Source organism: Trachymyrmex septentrionalis, unplaced genomic scaffold (genome assembly GCF_001594115.1).
Source record: "Trachymyrmex septentrionalis isolate Tsep2-gDNA-1 unplaced genomic scaffold, Tsep1.0 scaffold127, whole genome shotgun sequence".
Taxonomy (NCBI): Eukaryota; Metazoa; Arthropoda; class Insecta; order Hymenoptera; family Formicidae; genus Trachymyrmex; species Trachymyrmex septentrionalis.
This window is the reverse complement of record NW_017304406.1, coordinates 1,494,243-1,500,450: the sequence shown is the minus strand read 5'-3', so window position 1 is coordinate 1,500,450 and position 6,208 is coordinate 1,494,243. Positions and strand designations below refer to the sequence as shown.

Genomic DNA, 6,208 nt, shown 5'->3' with positions numbered 1-6,208 from the left:
TTCTTTATTATATATATATATATATATATATATATATATATATATATAAATATATATACACACACATATATCCTCTTTTTCGTCCATCTTTCTCTCTCTGTCTCTCACACATTTCTAGTCTCTTGCAGCCATAACCAGCCTTCAGTCCCTCTTCATCATTTGCCCCGCTTATATCATTTGGGCTAATTCACGCGGTGAAATTAATACGAGAGCAAACCTACGAGAATATATATTACGTTCTCTAATTACAGACTGCAGAGCAATCTCCTGAAGCCTCAGAGTATTATATGTTACCTCTCCGCCTAAGTATTCAAAACCGCCGTTCTTTAATGTAAATGCTTCGTCTTACAAAGCAACTTCAACTACGGCTTCTCACCCACGGCGACATATTGCGGCATGAAGTTTTCAGTTCGCTAAAATATGACGCTGCGTCTGCAACAAGTCGACTCGCAATCAGAATTGTAGAATTCAGTGAAACCTATTATCTAGTATCCGATATTTGGTCCAATAATTAATCCCTAACTGGAATCGATGTTCCAAAGTTCTCAGAACTTTCATTATCTTATAATAGAGAAAACTTCATTGGCGAAGGGGACCAAGTTTTCTCGGAAGTTCGCAAGGATGATAACACACGTCAGTTTGCTCGTAATTGCGTGAACCGAATCACCCCGCTCGTTGGCTCGATAAAGGACTTTCTCGTCCCATGCGTCCGAAAGGGAACCTCTTTGCACCTTCTGGCGAGAGGATTTCTGACAAATAGGTGACTCCCGCGGGCACAATGTAATGCCCTCGCGAGAAAATAGTAAAGGCAAGGCTGTTATTCAAATTAGGAGGCGCGAGTGCTCCGCACGCCTGCAGCTCATGAATGGAAACATTCACTAAAGGACCTCGTGAAGTAAGCCCGAGAGCTCTCGAGAGAAAAGCCTACCGCTAACTCCTTTTTCTTTCTCCTTTTTCTAATCTCCTTTTTTTTTATTTGACCGCCACAGCGATTTAATCTTTTGCTCACAATCGGCCACATTTTGTGAACGAAGATATTATTGGAGCCTCGAAAAACCTTGAACGCACGCGAAATTCATTTCACTAACTGAAATTGTATCGGGCGAAGGTATTAGTAAGTAAATTAATGGCAAAGTGCACGTAGAAAGTACTCAAGAGACGACAAAATATTCTGAAATGCTTAAAACATCTTCCTGGTGACGCTCGTAAAGTAGTCCTTTCGAGAAAATCTAGCAGAAAATAATGCTCTCTTTCTTTTATATAAATAATTTAAAATCATAGTAATCATGGGTCGGCTAACGAGCAACTATAACTTGTCCTCCCCCCTCCCCCACCCACCCCTCTCTCTTTCTCTTTCCTTCTCTCTATTTACCTCTATCTCCCTCTTTTCTGTAAGATATATGATCCGCAATTACGGTCTCGAGGATGTTTTCCCGAGAGTCTTCTTTTATCAGACCACACAATTTAGCTGTGCGTACCGTAGTGAACTTCCCCAGGATGGTTTTGCATTTCATATGAGCAGTTTCCGAGCTTGCGCTTGCTCGTTCGAGCGACACTGCTGCGCAACGTTTCCAGATTGAGAACAATTTTAACTCTTTTTCACGATCTCTTTTGATGACCTTTTCGTTTTGGAGCAGCCAAGTGCAAACGGAGCCAGTCTCCTCATTATTGCGAAACACATAAGAAGCTTGTTAAAAAAATTTGTCACCGCGATTATTCCTCGACCTCGAGCTTTTTCTTTAACATACACCAACGTTATTTGGACAAACCGAATAATATGCTGATCATTATCATTTTATCACGCGCACGCGAATAATAGCGATCTCTCCGTAACAATAAATATAAAAGAAAAAAACCGATGCGAGATAATCGTTGGAATTTTACTCCGATATTTTTTATTTCCAATATTTTGAAAAATAGTATTGTCACAAAAATCTTCCATAATCATTTATTCTTCTTGTTTTATAAAGAATATTAATTTTAAAATATAAGTAAAAAACAGTTTTATTTAATAAATGGCGCTAACATAAAATTTGACAATTCATGAAAGAATTCGACAAAATTATGTAATAAAAAACTAATATTCTGCACCAAAAAATGTTACAATGTAAATATTAAACGTCACAAATTTGTAATCTTATTTTAAACAATTTTATCAATAATTCAACAGTTTAATATTAAAATAACAAGATAATCTGCTGAAAAGGAGATAATCATGTTTATTAATTCTTCATATTGAAAAATAAATATATTATTAAAGTATGTAACCACGCAAACAAGATTATCTCCTTTCCGATAGATTTACATTTTAACATCATATTTTAAATTCGTATTGCAGAAATTTTGAAAACAAGATGATTACGAATTTGTGAAGTTTAGCACCGATTTTTCGGTGCAGAATATCAGTTTTTTTTTACTGTGACGATGGCAACAACTATTACTTATAACACGACAGAAGAATTTATGTTCCAGTCGGCGCCGAAGAACTACACGCGAAATTGGGCAGCCAACCGAAATAGAATGGTCCTCGAGTTAAGAAGCCATACATTGAATTTTCCTCCCTCCCTCTTCCATCTCGCTGTTCCTGTCGTAGTTGTTCACCTCAATAAAGCAACTCCTCTTTGAGACGGTGAATCTCTTCGGAGGAACGTGACCGAAGCAAACTCGAACAATTGGGTCGCCGAAATTTAATGTACAGACAGTAGATCGAACAGCACATGGAGTTAATTGCATTTTCAAGCACTATATCACCGTAAATGTTGTATCGATTGTTATTATTTATTATTCATTTTTATGTTTTACAGATATTAGGATTATTGTATTAGGATTAATATAATATATTTACCAGAAAATGGAAGAATTACTTTTTCGTTACTTTTATATTATAGTTACTTTTTATAATAACAATTTTTTATGACTGTAATAATGACTAACTATAATAAATGCTGAGATTAGGAGTTATTTTGAAAATTGAATTGTCATCATTACGCGTTACTTATTAAAAAAAAAAAAAAAAATAAGTAACGAGTAACACTATAAAATTATATTACTTCGTTACAAGTTACATTAAAAATTAATTATTAAGTTATAAAAATTGTGTGTTATAAAGAATGTACAAAAAAGAATTTCGCCATAGAACATAAACTTCGCTGCTTATTTGTTTTATCGTATTAAATAAATTGTAAAACAATAATCATAGCAATATTAAATTCTTTTACTTTTTCTATCTTTTTGAAGAAATCGAATAAAACACATTAAAAGTAGATATTAAACTGTTTTAAATTTAGCATTATTTTATTGAGATATTGCTTGTCATTTTCAGTACTTTATCAGAATAATACGGACGTAATAATAGGCAAACTTTGAGAAAATCTCGAAAATGACTGTATTCTTTATAAGCTGATTGACGTGACTTCGCATTGAATTAAATCAAAATAATATAATATAAAGACTTTTTCTATAAAAAGAATTTGTCAATGAAATTCACAGATTAAATTTGCAGATTTTAATTCGCAGATTTTCTTCAATTAGGTAACTAGGTTTTTTTTATAGAAGCGCAGTACGACATACGTATATATTGATATTTCCGGTCTGTGAATATAAACTCGAATTCATGTACTGACACATGCATGTTAATGTCGAGAGCACAAACAAAATGTTTCTACTGCGTCGTGACGGATCGATATTGCTCGTAAAGGCTCATAATATAGACATAATATAATACATTGTTCACTATAACAAAAAAAAAATAAAATATAGATTCAAACTTTTAAATATTTTAAAATTAATCTAGACTATTATGCCGTGACGGAATTATTGCGTAAATTTGGACTGCGATAATTTTAGATGATCATAGCCACACATGCGCGGAATTAGATTGATTTGGAAACGAAAGATGAAAAGGCTGTTGCAATGTAACATGCTTCAACGTTATTTCCGCGTATATATATATATATAAAGCGTAAAACCATCAATCTTGATGTATATGGTCAGTTACATAATAAATTTTGCAAATAACATTTTAACATTTTCGCACATGTATGTAAAATGTGTGTAAGACATAAAACAAGAGATACGTAGATAAATAAGAGAACTGTCAACACGTATGCATAACTTATACAAGACGATAAACAGATTTTCGAAATAGTCTGACAAACTTTTCATAATTTATTCTGTACTTTGTTCCGTACAGTCGTTAGACCGGACATTAAACTTAGATTCAGATATTTCGAGGTGTTACGTTCATATTATTAACGCTATATTAAGAACGTAGAAAAAAAAATTAATATATATGCATATGTATTTTATTTGTTTGTATAGAAAGAATAATTTTACTAAAATACATAAAAATTTAGCTTATAGAGATCTGAAAATAATTTTGTTAGACTATCAAAATAATTGTGTAAGAAATTTAAGCCTGAGGAGTAATGTTGCAAAAAATTTTAACACTCTAACAACTAGATTGAGCGTTTTAAATAATTATTTTGATAACCTAACAAAATTATTTTCTATATGTAGTCAAATTTGTAGATATTTAAACCCATACTTTTCGTATAATAATTAAACCAACATTAGTTGTCGATATCAAAAGTCTATATATCACTTATTATATAAAAGTATTTACGCTTATTATGTATATCTTGTTATTTTAAATGGGCAATAAAAACAGAAATAATATCAATGTTTGTAATTATAAAAATGATCAATGAAAACAAAATGATGTCACTTATCATTATAAAAATAATACAGTATATTGCACAATAGAATAATATATGTATAGTAACTCATTATCTTATATACACGTCAACAAATGAATATCGATATGTAATTAAATAAACGCATATCGCCCTTAAATATTTTTACATATAAAATTGCATTTTCTTGGAAACTGATTAATTATAAAAATGTATTCTATAATGGTTTTAATTTCGTTTTTTTTTTTTAAACGAACCTCGTTTGCAATTGTGTCGTAGTTTACTAAACAGCGTCGTATTTAAAATCATTTTTTTTTTTACAAAAACTGCACAACCAATCTTGTAAAAGCTTAATATAGTAATTGCAATTCTTGTTATTGCAAGATCGCGTTGTTTGTATAACGGTCGTGAGATCTATTAATGTTTTGCTAATCATAGTCGGTCGTCAACATCGACTAATTACTAATTGTAATTACTAATAACTCAATTGGCGGCCCACAAAAGGCTAATTTGTGATTGTACCGATCACGCGCGAGATCGATTACAGTGCTCTAGTCTGAACGCGCCTCGTTTTGGTTATCGATCTTTGGGACGCTTCGGGGAAGGTGACTGATTGTTAGATCGCTGCCAATTTCCTCGTCATCTGCTCATCACAGAATTGCGCAGCAGAATACACATCGAGTGACGTACGACATTCCTGCAAGAGCTATCGTGACCGCGTACCCGCAGTACGGAGCGATAATTCGTTTCGATAACTCGAGATATTACGTGATTGAATAACCGGCTTTATCGGACGGAACTAGCCGAAGCGAAGCGTACCGGTATATCGTCGTTGATATGCTGCATGTGTAGCGACTAGACCGTTATATTAATGCGCCAGCAGTGCAGAGTATCTACGATTGCTGGAATTAATATTCCGGTTATATCGTTATATCATTTAAAGCACGCGGGAGACGATGACAATTTGTAACTATTGTCCTACCAGTTGTTATTGCTTTACGAGCGTTACGCTCTTACAAATGGCCGAATGCCGATTGTGGCCATTGTAGAATATTGACCGCTGTCGGGAACTGCTGTCCGCTTGCACCACTCTGAAACTTCATTGTACGATAACTGCGCAATATTATCTTTGTTGAAATACCAGCTCGTTGAAAAAGTAGTTCATAGGGAAGTAATAACGTAGAATTATTTATTAAGTCAGTTTCGAAAGAGCTGCAGTTGGCATTGTTTTCCAGAATACCATTTTGGATGACAGCAACGGCGCGGCGATCCTAAATCCGACGATCGCAAGAGTTCTCAATGTTATCAAGAGACGAGTCGAATAAAAAAAAAACTGATAGACCTTTACGTAGCACAAATCAACGGCCAGAAAACTCGAATTAAAATGCCAATTGATAAAAGCTTGTAGATATTTAAGTTTAGATTTAATTTCTACTATTTGAGACACATGACCGTGTAAAATTTTATGTAGGACGAGAGAGAGAGAGAGAGAGAGAGAGAGAGAGAGAGAGAGA

At 33.6% G+C, this 6,208-nt stretch overlaps 1 pseudogene; it reads right to left on the bottom strand.

Moving 5' to 3' along the window:
• The window catches only part of LOC108756448, an 80,639-nt pseudogene that overhangs the window by 4,658 nt on the left and 69,773 nt on the right, over window positions 1–6,208 (bottom strand).